The 19,018-nt window shown below is 39.4% G+C and overlaps 1 protein-coding gene across 2 annotated transcripts in view; it reads right to left on the bottom strand.

Annotated features, from left to right (window-relative positions):
* Nucleotides 1-12,061, bottom strand: part of rps6kb1a (ribosomal protein S6 kinase B1a) — an 88,204-nt gene extending 76,143 nt beyond the window's left edge. For both annotated transcript variants that reach the window (XM_089016898.1, XM_089016897.1), the window contains exons 1-2: nucleotides 11,909-12,061; nucleotides 2,318-2,471 (exon numbers count right to left, since the gene is read on the bottom strand). The gene's annotated coding sequence lies outside the window, so the exon portion shown is untranslated. The remainder of the gene's footprint in view (nucleotides 1-2,317; nucleotides 2,472-11,908) is intronic.
* Nucleotides 12,062-19,018: the final 6,957 nt, after the last annotated feature.

Raw genomic sequence — 19,018 nt, forward strand, 5'->3', positions numbered from 1 at the left:
ATGAACTCCCCCATCCCCCCATTTCCGACCCCTGAAATAAAAAGAAAATTCAAGTAGTGGGGAGGGGACTGCCTATCCAATGACCCACCCAAGATGGTAGAGGAGATGACATTGCTGTTTGTACTACAGGTGTCTCTAACTCAAAGCTGACTGAACGCCAGAGTGACCTGTGAAGTCGTTTGAGCATCAGCGTCTCGAGTCAAGGCGATAATATGATTGATTTTATTATATTGGATATTGATGAAATCACTGCCGCAGTGACGTTTAGATGCGGGGTCGGTGTTGTATGCACGTGGGAAATGAGATCGTGATGTATTACACTTGCTTGAAAGGCGCTTAATTTTTTAAATAATAATAATAATAATAATAATAATAATATGGATTTTATTATATTGGATATTGACGAAATCACTGCCGCGGTGATATTTAGATGCGGGGTCGGTGTTGTATCCACGTGGAAAATGAGATCTTGATGTATTATACTTAGATTTTTTTAAATAAATAAATTATTATTATTATTGTTATTATTATTATTAATGACTCAATGAGCTCATCATCTTTGTTGAAACAAAACCTTGATGAAAATGCTTTCATATGATGATGATGATGATGATCTTTTGGTTTAGGTTTGCACAAGCGTCTTGCTGTAAAGAGGTTACTTTTACACTTGTAAATGTACAACAAGAATGATTTCCGAGACAATCAACTCTTAACTTATTCACTGCCAGACATGCAAAAATGTGTCCACTCCAGTGCCAGGGTTTTTGTCATTGTCACTTGAATTCTAGGACCCACATCATATTGAGTTTTAGGACTACATAAACATTCAATACAGCGTTAAAAACCTTAGACTCTCTACTTTCATCAGAAAAAAAAGTTAATTCCTAAATTATATGGGTCTGGAGTTATATGAGCTTGAAATGAGGGCAGCTGCTTAAAATACAATGCAATAAATACATATTGGTTTATAAAGTGCTCTAACAACAGCTGAAGCTGGAACAAAGCGCTGCCATGCAAAAAAGGGAAATGGTACCCCTTATGGAAAAGAAAAAAACAATGCCAGAGGCCATGGCCAGCAATGTCAACAATTTTGACAATATTAACCCGAATTTGTTCGGGTTTTGGTTTTTCTTGCGGCGATACCGATATAGCGCTGGTCAGACCTCTGCCAAGTTTTTTCCCTTCCACGAGGGGGCAGCATTTGCCTTTTGTCCATGTTACAGCTTCAGCTGTTTTTAAAGCGCTATATAAATCTATATGTATGCATTGCATTGTAATGTATTTCGGACAGCCGCCCCCATTTCAAACTCAAATATCTCCAGTCGTATAAAACTTAGGAATTAACTCTTTTTTTCTGATGAAAGCTCCGGTCAGACCTCTGGAAATGTTTTTCCCTCCCAAGTGGGGGAAGCATTTGCCAATTGTCCAGCCGCCTCCACTTACACTGCAGATAACTATAGAACCAAATAATATTGAAAAAATGTTTTTCTTATGAAAGAAGAGAGTAAGTTTTGTAAGGCGGTCTTGAATTGTTATGTGGTCCTAAAACTGAATATTCTGTGGGTCTTGCAATTTGAGTGAAAATTACAAAAACCCTGGCACCGGAGTGGACACATTTTTGCACATCGTCTGGCAGTCATTGAGTTAAAGGTAATTTGAGCAAATATATTACTTCAGAAGCGTGTGTCAAACTGGTAGACCTTTACATTGATAAGTAGACAAGGTAGTGAGAGGTGGATATTTCCTCCATACAAGCATGTTGAACATCAAGTTTTAGTCTAAAATGATTGACAGCATAATTCACTGGCCGCTTATGAAATTGACTGCCGACAGCGGCGGCACGCTGCAGCTGCAACATTGGTTCCGGGTGTGAAACCACCACCGCTGCTGCTTAGGGGAAACGCTTAGCTCCTAGTGGGGTTTTCCCTGCTAACTTGCGTTAAAATAAAATAAAATAAAATAATTATCTATGCACAGTTTGAATGATAATTTAATTTATTTCAATCACAAACTACCTGTTGTGGAAATAATCATGAGCCTCTGTGGCTGAAATTGAATATTTTCTAGAAGTGCAAAAAAAGCACAGCTTTTAAATACAATCTGAGAATTTAAAATCTTACTGTGTCAATTTGCTTCTTCACACCAGGGCACCAATTATATTTTAGTTGACATTATTGTTTACTGTATGTGTTACCCCAATAACAATTCCATTTATTGATATCCGAAAACTAAAATGTTGTCGCATAAAATTAATGCAGTCCTGTGATAAGGTAAGTGATCAAGACTTTTTTTTTGGAACTGGCAATGAGGTACTCACCCACATAAACGCTTCCAGACAGACGTTGGATGAGATCACATAGAGATACAGTAGGTCTTCCCATGATTGCTACTCTTCCTCTTAGCCTCACATTCAGACTTCAGACTTGCTTGGCAGGAGAATCCAAAGCACACAGGCCACAATCTCTCCATAGCTATATAATGAGACAGAGAAGAATGGAAAGTGGTTGACAATACAAACATTACAGGAGTGAATCTGCAACTGGAAATAGTTCTGAGTCAGAGAAAGATCATCTTTCTTCCAGACTTTGAGTAACAGTGTACCAAATGGTGAAAGATAAGCCCCGTTTGAATAAATTCACAGGCAACTAAACCACAAAGACAGAATAGAAAAAGACAGTTTCATAGCCTCAGACTATCTACCGTGACATGACACAAAGCCTTGTAAGAGGTTGATTGGCAAACAAAGATGACTCTTAAATTATGAATTGATGGTCATAAAACGCAAAAAAAAATATTAACGGAGGAATGAAACAATCACATCCACAAGGTGAGCTCAAAACCAAATAGGCCTTTATGTAATGTAGGCAAGCATTTTACAATAATTTTCATCCTGAATACCTCTGAAGGACAGCGGTTACTACAGTGGACAGCTCGTCATATTATCGGGTGACAGGGTGCATGAATTGATTTTATGTTTTTTTTTTTTTTTTTTACAATTTCAACAATACAAGGATTCATCAAGCCGCTGGTCCGTCAGGCATCCCGTGATTTTTTTTCTTTTTTTTTTAAACACTGACCCATAAATGTATAATTCCTTAAAGGACAACCGACGGCACTTTTGTTTCCTAACTGACATCAGAAAAACGTTTTATAGCATCTAAAATACCCAAAACATGCAATATGATATTTTTATTCAAATGCAAAACACCAATAAAAATGACTTAAAGTGTCCAAAATCTGCAAAAAATTGAGCTGCGAATTTGGCATTTTCAGAAAGTCCCGCCCCCAGTCCATGACGTCACGACGTCTTGCATTTCTGGAGAATGAATGAAAAGGTTAATACACTTTAAACACTTTAAGGCAAAAATTAGTACATCCAAAAGATAGGCTACCAAATGAAAAACAAAGTAATGTAGTTTATTCCATACATTGTAAGAATGAAAATTGTAAAGAGCAGTACATTGGGGAGACAAAACAAATTCTCAAAAAAAGACTATCAACATCGCAAGGATAATACTAGTGGGCCTCAATCGGCAGTACATTTGCACCTAAAAGCTAGCAACCACTCATTTGACGACAATGAGGTTAAAATCTTAGCGAAAGAACATTTTGAAAGGGGAGTAAAAGAAGCGATTTTCATAAAACAACTAAAATCTTCATTAAACCGGTTTACTGGGGTGAGGTTCAATTTGGATCGTTCATACAATAGCCTGCTTAGGCAACATAGGTTGGGCAACATTCGTAATGCTGATGAGGGGATACCGGAGGGAGTGAGGCAATCAGGCCAGTTGTTAGTCAGAAATGTAGGAACAATCGGTGGGGCCGCAGTGAATTATATACTCTGAACCTATTTGATACAGTTTCGGTTTTATTTTGATTTTTTTTAAATGAATTTCGGTGTTAATGGGAATACAAAATGTTTCGGTTTTCGATCAAAGTGGTTTTCGAACAACTTTCTGGAACGGATTAAGGTCTAAAACCAAGGTTTGACTGTACATCAAACATTTAAAATTGCATTTCATAATTTAAAAAAAGGGGACACATTGTATGAGTAACTGGTACAATTGGATTGGATTTACCTTTATTAGTCTCGCAGTGGCGAAATTTACATTTCACAGCAGCAAAGTTATGAAAGGAATGAAAGAAGTACAAAAACTAAATACATGAGCTGATGGAAAGGTCATTCAACATATGATTAATGATAATTAATTTCACATTTGAAACATTTGGAAAAAAATCTAATGGTCAGAAAAGAACAAATATGCTGTGTGCAACCTGGCGCAATGCTAGTAATACAATAACACGGATGATTGCATCACGTGAGAACATTAAACTGATTAGGCTCTTAATTAGGAAAAAAAGCCATGTCGTTGAGCACGTCTTTGACACACACACACACACACACACGCACACACACACACACACACACACACACACACACACTTAAATGGACTTGCTTGATTGACAGATATAATTAAACAGGTTACTAACAGTTGAACGGACGACAAATAGGGCCAGTGTAACGCTGCGTGCTCCGTTTGTTTAAGCTCATGCACACATGAATGCGGAGAAACGCACTCAGGTAGTTTGGTATTATGCAACAGAGCTCCAAAAGCAATCTGCCTAAATGGAGAAAGAAGTGCCGGACTTAGATTAGGCAAGGGAAGACGAGATTTAACACATGTGTGTGGACGGGGGGGGGGGTTCAGCGCAATGGTGTGTGAGCAATGTGTTTAGACAGGGACAGTGAACTCCTTTTGATGACAGCGACGCCTTCCAGGAATCAAACTTAAAAAAAAATATCAAAGGCTAACACCTATGTGTATTTAATAAAAAACTGAAACTATTTCAGGCTCCCGTTTGCACCTGTTGAGAAAATCTCCGCTGTGACTGGAAACTCCTTTGGAGGGTAGTTGAAACAATGTCGAGATATAACCGCCATCTGGTCAGCGAGGATGGTCCCTTATACAGTATGCATGTCCCATAGAATTCTTCGTTAACAGGAGTGAAGCGTGTTTTTTAAAATTTTATGATAAAGCGGCTAGGTATTGCTTACATCACACCGAAGAGAGAGCTTTGCAAATATTGTGAATGCTATAAAAAAATACACAGGGACTGACAGTGGCGGGCCGTGGATTTAATCGCTAGGCCCTCAGTAGTGCTATGTCTGAATCAATCCAGACTGAAAAAATGTGGGGTAAGATTTAGTTCACTACAGGGTACCATTACCCAGGAAATAACTGACCGACCTTTCTTAATGATGTCCATTTTTTCATCTTGAAAATGGCTTTAACAATAAATCTCCAACCATTTCTTCAGCCATTGTGGATTGACAAAACTGCTATTAAATCAACTCAATGTATTTGTTTATGCAGCTCGCTACTGATATAGTGTGCTAGCTCTGGCCAGTATGTGACTGACACTAGCGGCTTGTGATCACAACATTTTTCACAAACTATGATTGGCTCGGGACTGGCCAATCATAGTTTGTGAAAACTCTGAAGTTGACCATCACCTTCAAGAAGGTGTTGGTACCCCTTTTGGATTGCCAACTTGAAATCTGATTTATTAAAGCAAGAGTTTGATGGACACATTTGATGCTTCAGGGCCTGGAGAACTGATTGTGAAGGTACAGATAGATATCTGACCCTGGTAACAAATGATGGCTGAAATGTGATTGGTTAAATGATTAAATACAAAACCACATGTCTGAAAGCAGCGCAACAGGCGAAAAGTAATGAAAGGAATGGGAAAAACAATTTGGAATTATTTAAGAATTCATGGACAAAATATAACATCAGTCCGTGATTCAGATATTTTTAGGCCAGCAGAGAAGGCTTTGCAGGCCAAAAAACTTCACCAAGGAGCTGAGAAGGTAGTGTCAATCAAGTGGGTGGGTCTGTGTAAGCTCTCAGTCGTACAGGAGTGGTCCATCGATGAAAAGGTTTCTTCAGCCGTCATCTGTACTTCTTTGAAGGTGTCGGACGTTTCGCTTCTTATCCAAGAAACTTTGTCAGCAAACTAAAGTCTTACTGGTAGTTTAGGCCCTATATATATCCCTACTGCTCTCAGGTTGGGGGGAGCAGAGGACTACTCCCTGCAGCTGCTCCACTGATAGTTCCTGTCGTTCTGACTAACGACTGGCCTGATTGCCCCACTTCGACCGGTATCACCTCATCTGTATTACTAATCCTATGTTGGCTAAGAAGGCTATTGCATGAACGATCCAAATTGAACCTCACCCCACCAAACCAGTTTAATGAAGGATTTAGTTGTTTTATGAAAATCACGTCTTTTACTGCCCTTTCAAACCATCCATGTATTGAATAAACTACATTAATTTGTTTTTCATTTGGTAGCCTATCTTTTGGATGCACTAATTTTTGCCTGAAAGTGTTTATTGGTTTGAAATAAGTAGGAATTTGGTGTTGCCAAAGGACTCTTTGTAGTTTTCAGAAACTCCTGCAATGTAAAGTACTGCTACTCCTCTCCTTTTTGTATCTTCAGAATTTTTGGTTTCATTCCCTCTCCTTTCTTTCTGACATTTGTTAAATGACCACTGAGGGTACCCAGTTTGTGAGTGCTCTCCTGATATATTTTGACTCCTTTTCTCTACCTTCAATGCTTGTTGGTATTAGTTTAGCCCTATGCTGGAGGGTTCTGATAACTCCTAGTTTGTGTTGTAAAGGGTGGTTAGAATCGAAAAGTAAGTATTGGTCAGTGTGCGTAGCCTTCCTATAGACTTCTGTTTTTAGCGCTCTGTCCTCTTTTATAATTACTTTACACTTTGCTGCTGTGAAATGTACATTTCTCCACTGTGAGACGAATAAAGGTACATTCAATCCAATCCAATGAATTTGTTCGGGTTTTGTTTTTTCTTGCGAGGGATGCCGATAAAGCGCTGGTCAGACCTCTGTCAATGTTTTTTCCCTTCCACAACCGGGCAGCATTTGCCTTTTGTACAGCCACCCCCACTTACACTTCATATTACCCCAGACCAATATAACTTAGGAACTAACTCTTTTTTTCTGATGATAGAAGAGAGTCTAAGGTTTTTTTTACACTGCATTGAATGTTTATGTAGTCCTGAACCTCAATATTATGTGGGTCCTGCAATTTGAGTAAAAATGACAAAAACTCTGGAGCAGGAGTGAACACATATTTGCCCTTCATCTGGCAGTGAATGAGTTAAGTAAAAAGTACTTCTTGATAAAGACACTGGTTGTAATACCTGTTAAGATGTGAGTTTGTTGTGTTTCCCATCCATTTTTATTTCCAAAGTTACTAATTCTTGTCAATTGTGTTGTAAAAGTGCACCATGCATGTCAATAGCTCAGGTGTTTCCCCACTTGGTTCCATTATGGGAGTTTCCTACCTCTTTCATCAAGTCTTAAACTTTTTTTTTAACCCTTTGAGGGCAGTTACTACAGTGAACATACTGTAATATTGTGTTATCAGGTTAGGGTTCATCATTATTGGTGCATGAAAGAGTTAATAATAAACCTAAAAAATGGAAAACAACATGATTTTTAAGCCCGGCTGCATGGTGGGGGGATTTTTTGTCAAATAAGCAAGCCATTGTAAGTGAACATTGCAGAGTATTATTGTTTATTATGCTATTAGTTTTCAAATCTTGAAATGGCATCACGGTCTCTGAGCTGAGAATGACCTCCTGCTGAATGTTAAGCAAAGCCCCCTTTGCGTATATCTTTACAACTCCTCTTAAAACGCATTTGTATTATTTGGCTTTTGACTCAGCATGAGATTAGATTTTTAATGTTACCGTTTTGGGGCTTTCCAGTGTCTTGTTGTTTTTATGAATTAATTTTGCTCCATGTACAGCACTTTGTGCACAGCAGTGGTTGTTTTTAAAGTGCTCTAAAAATACAGTTGCATAAACAATGTTTCCCAGGCGAGCGCTCCATGTGGCACCCAGCCTTTCATTAAATAATACAATTGTCAACAATGTAATGATTTTATTTTATTAGTTTGTTTTTTTTTAAATAGATGACGAAAGTTCATTCCAATAATGACTTCCGAAGACAGTAGGAACCAACAGACAAAAACCAAGCCTTGGTTGATGGCATGTTTTCGCCAAATCTTGATGAAACCATCAACCATCTTGTGCACCATAAAAAAGCAAAGTCTTTACCTTTTTTTGTTCACTTTCTCTCATGTGAGTGTGTGTGTTTGTGGATTTGTGTGTACGCCAGGACCGCCGGAATAGACGGCGAGTCAGACACATGCCAGGGATGGTTTAGATGTTACATTTGAGAAGCCATTAATCCAATACGTTAGTACGTGCATTACATACAGTACATAGGGAGTGCTCGCCATTGACAAATCCCTTTGGTATTTGTGGATATAATCCTACCGGAGATGAGTAAGTTACAAAAACTTTGGATAGATTCCTAACAAGACGGAAAATAGTTTAAAACATGAACGATAGCAGTTGATCTTGTCTTTGTTTTTTTTTCAGGAAAGCAGAAATATTTGTGGTTGGGTATGTCATTCTCATCCCAATGTAGAAATCTCCCAAATGTCAGTGTGTAAAATCCTCGACCGATGATATATATTCAAGTAAAGATGGCGACAATGGCACATCTTCGCAATTCAATTGTAATTGTTAAACGGACGCGTGTTCTGCTGTAGAGAAGCCTTGGGGCTAAGAGTTGGGAAGCAATTGCATCAAGTCAAGTGAGTCACAAAAAAGGGCAAGTGGAAAATTCACTTGAGATCGGTGCGGCATGCAGAATGAGTCACGTTTCAAAAACAAAACTGCTACGTTTCAAGTAGGTGTTTGTTTATGGAATTTTACAATGGACAGCACACGCCAGTCAGATAAAATGAGAATGCTGAGACATGCTGAACATGAAGTTAGTTATTGAGTTAGCTATTTCTGGAGAGGTAACCATTCAGTCAAGCCCCAATTTGATTTTTGCTTTTTAGTTCACAATTTCTATTCTTTTAGATTTGTTGTTTAGAAAATGAGTCATTTTGCAACGAAAATATGTTTTTATTTTCATATATGGGCCTTCTTGCAGACATTTAATTTTTGTAACTTTACAAAATGTAATTTGACAATGAGCTGCCAGTAATCATTTTAACTTTACACCATTTTTGCCCACTCTCTGTGCTGTCAGTGCCAAAAGTAAATATGAAAAAAATAAACATACAAAGGATTAATTACAATAGATTAACCTCTTTAGTCTCACAATGGATTTTGCCATTACCGTGACCAAACTCTGCGATGATGCAGATTTGAGAGTTGAAATGTTTCAATGACTCGTTACACTCCTACTATTTTCCTTTGATCCTTAAGAGTGAATTCATTTTCATTGGACAAAAAAAAATCTGCAGAAAAAAAGAAATCGAACTTTAGATTGTATGCATCATGTGTTCTTTTCAATCACAACAAATTCACGCCACAATTACCATCACTCTGTTAACTTTTCAAATAGTTCTTCATTTTCACCCATGACAAGGATCAATAAGCTATTGAAAGGGGGAAAAACGTGAAACAAATGAAACAAGATCACTGCAGTGCTCATTCTGTATTTTAATGTGTTTCAAAGTCTTTGAATTTAGCATTCGCCACTCAGTAACGTTCTAAAATACACTTGTTGTGCCAAGAAGGGTGATTTTTTTTTCTCTCGCTATGCATGAGCGGCGTGGTTTTTATCTCTTTCCAAGAACCAGTTCTGCCCGTCTACAATGATCCCTCGCAGTCTCAGCAGGATGCACAGACTTCACTTTGGTGATACAGTACTGTACACGGTATGCAACTCCCTCTAGCGGAGAAATCTAAGTACGGGTCTTGGAGTAAATCGGTAATTGGATTGGATTAGCCTTTATTAGTCTCGGAGTGGAGAAATTTACATTTCACAGCAGCAAGGTTTACGTGTTTGATAAGCAACCATGCTACCGCCAACATATGTGTCAAGTCAACCAATTTGGAAAAAGAATGGTCAAGTCTATTTAAATGTGGGTCAGTCAGATTTATTGGGGTTAGATGTGTGACAAATTCAGCATTCTAAGTGTCAGGCTTCATAAGAACCACCATAAAATTAGACTTGTATCAAACTTGATTTTTTTTGTGTAGGGGTGTCAAACATTTTGTATGTTTGAAAACGTGTATGAGAAATGTCAAGGTCCTTTAAAAAAGTGTGATAAAATAGAATAATTCCAAACAATGTTAGTAGATGGCTAACATCGCAGGACAACAACTACCTGTAAGTTTTAAAAGAAGGTTGTCAGTCAAGGACAACCTCAAGGGCTTTAGTAGTTGTGAAAATATATAACATTGGACAATTATTACTGTAACTATTGTGTAGTTACAACATTGATTGCATTGTCAGTGCAGACTATTGTGCCACCACTGGATGCAAATAACTTTTCCTCACAAAATATAAAAACATACCACACTGAATAAGAACAGGTTACAGAATGACCTGTGTTAGCTGTACAAGATTCAGTTGCCATGGTGATTGAGTGTTGTTTTTCTCAACATTCATTTAAAGATCTCTGGCGTCCTCTACTGACGACTTGGGAAACGATAATGACCCGCCATACAATGACTAGCACTGTAAATTATACTGAAAATCATCCAGTACATGATACCTATAATTTGAAACCTTTTCACGTCGTATTATGAAGTAGATTATTTCAAAAATCAATTCACAAATATATACACTCTATATATTTGTAATAATCTCTGAAAGTTCCCCAATAAAAGCTGTCTGAAAGGCATTAATGTAACTCAGCTTTTCCTAGCTTGTCTGCATGTTCTTAGATCTCCTGTCGACCTGAAACTGATGCCGAATACTAAACTACAGTAGTTACATCCAAGCAATGCAGGTTATTTTTATTAATCATCAAATGACAGAATTATTAAATCGGAAACAAATCTGGAATCCACCCACACCTGCTTTGAAAAAAAATTGCCTGATTAAATCATCGAACCCATAAATGATTTTAGTAAATTTAACCAGTTTAATATATACAAACACCGACTTCCGCCATCTATAAATAGCCGAGATGTTTCAAAGTGTCAAATCAATATCAAGCATATATGTGGATATGTATTAAACGTTGAGGTGAAATAAAACGCGATAAAATATCTAGATAAACATAATCAATTGATGGATCAAACGAAAAGGGTTCCTTCGAAAACAGCCCAATTCATAAAAAAATGCACGAGGCGACCAAGCAAGGAGCACTGAGTTTCATTATGAACCCAATGACACCGACACCTGCAGTAATAACAACACCCACAAGATGGCGACATCAATCTTTATAAAATGGCTCTCAAAAAGTGAGCAGGGCTCAACTCATTGCATGTGGGAGGGAATTTGTTGGTGTTTCAATGCAGCAACAAGCAGCGGGGCATGTTGTGGTTTCAGCTCAGGTCTAACAGACAAGAAGACGTGCGCCTGATGGCTTTGATGACAGATGGAGCCAGAGTACTAAACACAAGCAGATGTCTTTGCTCAATTCGATCGAATTAACAGTGCGGACCTCCTTGGTTCTAAAGAGCAAAAACATCTCAGGGGATTCAGAATGAGGGGGGTGGTGAACACAGAAAGGAGGGTGAGTGAGTGACGGGTGGTGGTGGTGGTGGGGGAGAGTCATTTTATCCTCGTGCGCATTCATTCGGAGGGGTCAGCGAGTGCGATTGTTGTAGGACGGCCTGTCAAAACAGTGCAGCCACAATGTGTGCCCCCCACTCTCAAACACACGCACGCACGAAGCCGTGCCAAAAGCTTTTCCCAACAACACCATCGGGACCTTTTAATAAGCTGCGTCACAGCAGCAAAATCACTCATTGACACACAGAGGCAAGTGAATAACATCATACAAGCAGTTCACAACCTTGCAAGGAGACAGTCAGGAAAAACGTTTGCCTTACCAAGTGAGCTGGAGTCAGGTCGTGCAAACACCCCCCACCCCCAAAGGAGAGGATGCCGAGGCCCACCCAACGGTGCCTTCCTCCCCAAGTTGAGCGCATACTGCAGAGGCCAGAGAGAGGCAATAGTCAACACATGGCAGGGACACGCTATCAGAGTGTGAGCAAAACAAGGAAGACAAGACGAAGGGTGGGGGGGGGGGGGGTACAACAGAGAGAAAGGGAGGGACAGAGTCGGAGGAGTGAGAGAAGGTAGAGGAGTGAAAGTGTACCAAACGTCCTTGAAAGGGTGGGAGAGGGCAAGTGAGTGGTGGAGAAAAGGGAGTGAGAGAGAGACCTTAGGAGACAGCGGTTGTTGTTGTTGAGTTTAGAGGACAGAGGACAGGGCCGTCGGGTAAGAGTGTTCAGCACACTGACACAAGAACAGCTCCATTATTCCGTCTGCGTGCAGATTATATTTCACATCCCATGAAGTCATTAGAACACAAGCAAAAAAAAAAAAAAAAATCTCTCATTGCCTCATCCCTCTCATGGAACCCTATCATTGCTTCTTTCTCCATGGAAGTGGCACTAGGTGACGTTGTGGATATGGGCTCTGAACAGGAGAAGCTAAACTTCCCGGGAAACCAAGCAAAACAAAACAAAAAAACAACGTATCCAGGGTCTCTGGTGGATGGCTACTGGGAAGTGGCATGCCAACAATAAGCGTGTGGTCACCGGGAGGCCATTGCGCAACCCTCTAGCCCGTGTCAAGGGAAGGAGGGGGTAACATAGCGGCAGGTTGCAAAGAGCAACAGCTTGCGGCAGGAACAACAGGAAAAAGTGGTCACGGCCAGCGGGAAGGTTTATAATGAAGCTGTCATTCAAACGTCTATGATAATTTAGTTTGGCTTGTAAAAGAAAAACACAGCCAAGCATAACTTCACTGTACCCTAAACTCTATTATGACCTGGTCAGCACTTCTTCATTTGCATGTCAACAACCAAGTGAGACAAATGGAAATGTTCAATCTAAATCAGGGGTGTCAGAATTTTCTTTTTTGCCGCTGGCCACATTGTAGTTACAGTTTCCTCTTGAAGGCCGCTATGAATGTGGGGAAACCATTAGAATGGTTCATGTCCTCCGCAAATTACACATAGAACACACAACAAATTAATAAATAAAGTTTTAAAATCTGAAGTCAAGAATAATGACTGTTATTGTGGTTTGCGTGCAACAATTTCAAATTTGGGTTTGGACCGTATAGCAACCAACATGGCAGTTGACGTGCTTGATTTGATTTCACGGGCCAAATAAAATGATGTGGCAGGCCAGATTTGGCCCCTGGGCCTTGACTTTGAAACCTATGCTCTAAATGATGGAACCACACTTTCAGTCTCTCATTGACTGCCATTCCCAAATTCATTCGGGAACTGAAAACATGGCGTGGAGCGCCATTCCTGAATTTTTGGTATTTTTTACTTGCCAATAAAGCGCTGGTCAGACCTCTTGCAATGTTTTTCCCTTCCACAAGGGGGCAGCATTTGGCTTTTGTACAGCCGCCCCCACTTGCACCTCATATTACTCCAGACCCATCTAACTTTCATAACTTTGCTGCTGTGAAATGTAAATTTCTCCACTGCGAGACTAATAAAGAAAAATCCAATCCAATTTAGGAATTAACTCTTTTTTTCTGATGAAAGAAAAGTGTCTAAAGTTTCCTTTGCTGCATTGAATGTTAATGTAGTCCTAAAACTCAATATTGTGTGGGTCCGGCAATTTGACAACAACAAAAAAACATGGCACTGCAGTGGACACATTTTTGCATATCTGGCAGTGAATGAGATGATATTTGATGAGATGGTATTTAACTTTATTCTGTAAATAAAAGGAAGTCTTGAATGTTGACTTGCTGTGCGATTGTGACTTCAGTGGTCAAGTGTAAACACTCACCTGAACCTGAGCATGTTGGTAGAGGACCCAAACAGTAGTCAGGCAGGCAGGAGATGCAGGGTGGATGAAACAAAATTTTCAACAAAACACTAAAAAACTAAATTGAAAGGCATTAACAAAGCCTTGAAAAAAATTAACATTCAAAGTAACAACAAAACATCAGGAACTAAAACACCACAACGGGAAATAAAACACGACTGCAACAGAAACAAAACTTTGCAGTGAAACAATATGACTGACAGAACCCAAGAAACTTAATCCAACTGACGAGCTAACAAAGAACACCTGGACAAGGCATTCAAGGTTGATGGAGCTGATTGGTTGACACAAGGCACCTGATGACAAAAAGTGGAGAAAACCAAAGCAGGAAGACAAAATCACACAAAAAAAAAATAAAATAAAATAAAATTCAAAAATAAATAAACTAATCCCAACAAAGACAGATACACACTGTTAAAATGGCAGCAAAAAGCAAATATAGCATAATACACAAATCGTCCAATAAGACAATCCACATCTCCATAGAGGGGAAAGTGTATACTATTCAAGAATTGTTTTTCAAAAATCATGTCATTGGATTGGATTGGATTAGCCTTTATTAGTATCCCAGTGGAGAAATTTAAATTTCACACCAGCAAAGTCATGAAAGGGAGAGGAAAGGAAAGGAAGAAGTAGAAAAACATACATGACCTGCTGTAAAGGCAGCCACTCATGGTTTTTTTAGAGAATGCCAAAATGACGTCTTAGTTTTGGCCCATTTACTTCATCAGCGAGAATGTCGTTAGCAATAAGGCACATATGTTGACATATGATATGTTTATTTATTTCAAGCACAGGCGCAGCCGCCAACCCGGATATGTTTTGAATGCACCGAGAAAGTCGACATTATTACACAACCACACAAACAGAGGACTATGTAAAGTTCTAAAGAGAAGAGAGAAACTACCAGGACACTATGCAGTCAAGACCATGAATCTTTTGAACTGTTCTTAAAATGATACGAGTCGTTGTAGGTCACAGGTGTCAAAGTCAAGGCCCGCGGGCCAAATCCGGCCTGCCACATCATTTTTTTAGGCCCTCGAAAGCAAATCAAACTTGTTAAATTCCATGATGGTTGCTAAAATCTGAGCCAAAATTTCATATTTTTGGATGTCAACCACAATAAAAGTCATTATTCTTGACTTCAGATTTGAAAACGAGTTATTCATTAATTTGCTGTGTGCTCTATATGTAATATTTGAAGGGATTTAAACATTCTAATGGGTTCCCCAAATTCATAACGGCCCTCGAGAGGAAACCATAACTACAATGTGGCCCGCGGCAAAAAATGACTTTGACACCCCTGTTGTAGGTCGTCATTTTGGGCCTCAGCTTTAGCCCTCTTGGTCTATGTTTTTATTCAATCATGTCCAAAATCAAAATATGAATATATAAGAAAATGTGACCCTTTTATACACCACTTAGCATGACAATGTGATAAGCTGTCCACTGTTCTAAAATGGCTATGCTCCAACATTGTGATCAGCAAACGTCAACACTGGAATTTGTCATTATGTATTCAATGGTGATTTATCAAAAACAACCCTGCAAAGACCGACTTTGTTTCAACAACCATTGTCCGAAATTACATTAGAAGCAAAACAACTTTGGAGCCTCAAATCAGAACAGCATGTAACCTTCAGCTTGCACACGTGTTTTTTTGAAATTGTATACCCGAATGACAACGTATGTGTTCAATGCACTTGAATAACCCGTAACATGAGCTCACATATCCGTGAGAAGCACGCGGAGAGCCGTGTGCTTTTCAATGTTGTTGAAGAGCAGGTCCTCCTTTCGAGAGCTAGCTGCTCGTAACGCTTGTGGCTCACCGCATCCTTTTGTCGTTTGCAGAATGAACACGTTGTCATCACACAGTAAGGGGCCTCCCCAAGCGCGGGCATACACGGACCTTCCCAGGAGCACCGCAGTGTTGGAAAACACTGCATTTCCATGAGTATAAGGCACACCTAAAAACATTACAATTTCTCAAAAGCCAATAGTCCGCTTTACAATCTGAGGCACTGGATCAATATTCTGATTTCGGAGTATTTTAAATGTTAACCACAGCGACTGTAAAAGCTTTAGATCAGTGGTTCCTCACCTTTTTAGAGGTACCGAACAAAAACAGTTCATATGCATATTCACCAATACCTTTGTTGGTGAAAAACAAAAATGTGACTTTTTACAAATTAAAGACATAGAAATCGCATTTAACAGAAAAGTAAATATTTGTGCGTCTTTTCGGCAACACTAATATGTCAGCGCTGTTTTTGATTGGAAGGAATGACGCTGCCATTTGACTGTCATCGTTGGACAGCTCTGGGAGGATTGTGCTTTTTTGTGCCTCTAATGGGCAGCATTTTCACCACCCCGCTTTGTTCAGCGGAAAAGTCGATGCTGTAGGACAGTCTGCGGCTTGATAGATGCATAGCAGATCGCCAATGCGTATGTGGAACTGTCGTGGTTTGGGATTGAAGCGGATTTACATGGGACTGGACAATGTCTGTTCGTCAATGGATGCTACAGCTTCGTGATTGCTTTCAACATTTAGCTTGTAGCAGCCGTGCACATTCCACCATAACGTCCCTGATCCACTGGTGAAAAAGACACTTTGATCCTCTCCACTTTCATCTAGAACTGTTTCATTCAACAAAAAGAGTGCAGAATGTGCTTAAGATTGAATGACCGTGTCATTTGTGTTGCGTTACATGATTTGTTATATTGGTTTTGTTGTTTTGACTTCGAGATGGCACCGCGAGAGTGGCTGCCTTTACAGCAGCTCCGTATATTGTTTTTCTACTTCTTCCTTTCCTTTTCTATTCCTTTCATAACTTTGCTGCTGTGAAATATACATTTCTCCACTGCGGGACTAATAAAGGTAACTCCTAATCCAAATCCAAAGACAATTGTCTTTAAAATTTTTACAATGTACTTTCGCGACATTCACATGTTCACTACTAAATATACAATATACTAAATACAACTAAATATCTTACAGAACTGATTTGGATAAGCAATGCATAACAAAAAGTAATAGCTGCTGGCACGTCATTCAGTAATTATGTGCCAGCAGCTTCAGTAATTGCTTACTCAAGACCCAAGGATATCTGTCGTCGTACTACAGTAGGTGTGAATTTATTTTACGACTGTTCAAGCATCTGTGTTGTGCAGATGACCATTTTGTGTTTGGGAGACTTTTCCTGAGCATCTTCATCTTTATTAAGTTCATAGAGTTGCTTGTTCTGTAGTCACAAGGGGACACAAGCCAGTGTCTTATTGTGCCGGTCCCAAGCCTGGATAAATACATAGGGTTGTGTCAGGAAGGGCATCCGACGTAAAAGCTTGGCCAGAACAAGAATAGGAATCAAACCTCTGAAGATAAGAGGACACCGATCCGCTGTGGCGACCCCTTAAAGGGAAAAGCCAAAAGGAAAAGAAGACTGATTGGGATAAGCAAAGTCATGTGATCATCTACCGCCAGTGATGTCCATGCAGGCATGTCATAACTAATTGACATGTTGAGTTGGGTTAGTCTTTACCTCCATGGCAGACGCTCCGTCGAACCCTTGAGACCGATTCATAGAACCTCCCGGGTTTGAACAAACCGAGGTCTAAAACCACTGCTCTATATAAATAAAACATTATTGTATTGTGTTGCATTACATTTAGCCTAGCACCATCAAGTGGGCGAATAAAGCAACTGCAGCCACTCTTGTGGTTTCTATTCTATACGCCTGATAATGTATGTGGTGCACCCTACAGTATATATGAAAACTCTTTCAAAATAGGCCATTAATTGAACCTTATACTCCGAAGTGCCTTATAATGTGGAAAATACAAGACTTCTTGATCACCCAGTGAATTTTCTTCAGTCTGCTAACCTCCAACAGCATCTGTTTGGAATGGAAAATTTCAAGTCTGATCAGCATGCCAGATGAAGGGTAATGACAGGAAAACGATAAGAGTGTCCTCAGATTCCTCTTCTGTGCAGAATTAAATATTTAATGACAAAGACTAAACAAAGAGAGAGAAAGAAGGTCTTGCAAGTTGACAGCACCAAGATCACCAAGGTCACATTTTCTTTCTGTTACTGGGCATGAGTTTGTTGAGGATTTTTTTCCTGCCAAGTATGCGCTTATGAAAGGCTAACAACACAAACATTTTTGTCAATCAGTAATAACCCTTTCATGGATTGACAATAAGAACCTGTAACCTAATAACAGGAGAAGTTGTCCACTGTAGTGACCGGTGTCTCTGTAAGGGTTACATTCTTCCTTTGTTTCATACTCACATTAATCTGGCGCAGTTTTCAAGTCGGATAATAATTTTGACATTTCACATAGTTCCCTTGACATATCACCACGATGGATTTGCAATAAAAGCAATAAAGCGTGAACTACAGTATCAGGTTTCATGGAAGTGTATTGTGTGTACTGGGTAAATAGATGCTTATTCTGACTCATATAACTACACCCGCTAAGTAGATGTAAACTGTGGATAAATACTCAGTCAACTCATTTCCTTAACATTTGCAAATAGTGCCAATCACTGCCAACTCATTTCTTTAACTCAGTCTCCATTCTTTGTTCCCAAATGTCTTTTAAATCCAAGGTCTGCATTACGTGGAACAATGATTATGGAATTCAACCTGTTTATATGGCTGTTTTTTCCCCATTTCATATCACCAGAGTAGCGAGGTGGGAGGAGATAGAAATATTTTGAGGATATCAGGAAACAGTCTTCAATGTCATAAAATGGAAACACCTATGTAAGATGACGTCACATCATTGTACAGTGTGCGTGGCTGAATTACAACTATCACCACAGATGTCCACTTGATGCTTCATGTTTCAAATTTGATTCGATTAAAGTCAAATGAAATCTCAATCTAACTTAAACCAACATTGGGATTTTGAGGACAGATGGGTTGGACGTGTCCCAATGAGCTTTCATCCTCAGAGTTGGAACTGTAATAACACGCTGTGAGTGGAAGGGTTCAACTTGGGTTTTTGTGGTCAAACTCAGATTCACTGAAGCTTCCTGGGTTGAACAAGGTGCTTGGTAAAACCTTATGCAGAAAGAAAAATAAACCAAATCCCACTGAATTATTTACTCGGTCTCCCTCTTTCTAACTGTTTTACT

Source organism: Hippocampus bargibanti, linkage group LG16 (assembly GCF_051943395.1).
Source record: "Hippocampus bargibanti isolate YZ-2025 linkage group LG16, ASM5194339v1, whole genome shotgun sequence".
NCBI lineage: Eukaryota > Metazoa > Chordata > Actinopteri > Syngnathiformes > Syngnathidae > Hippocampus > Hippocampus bargibanti.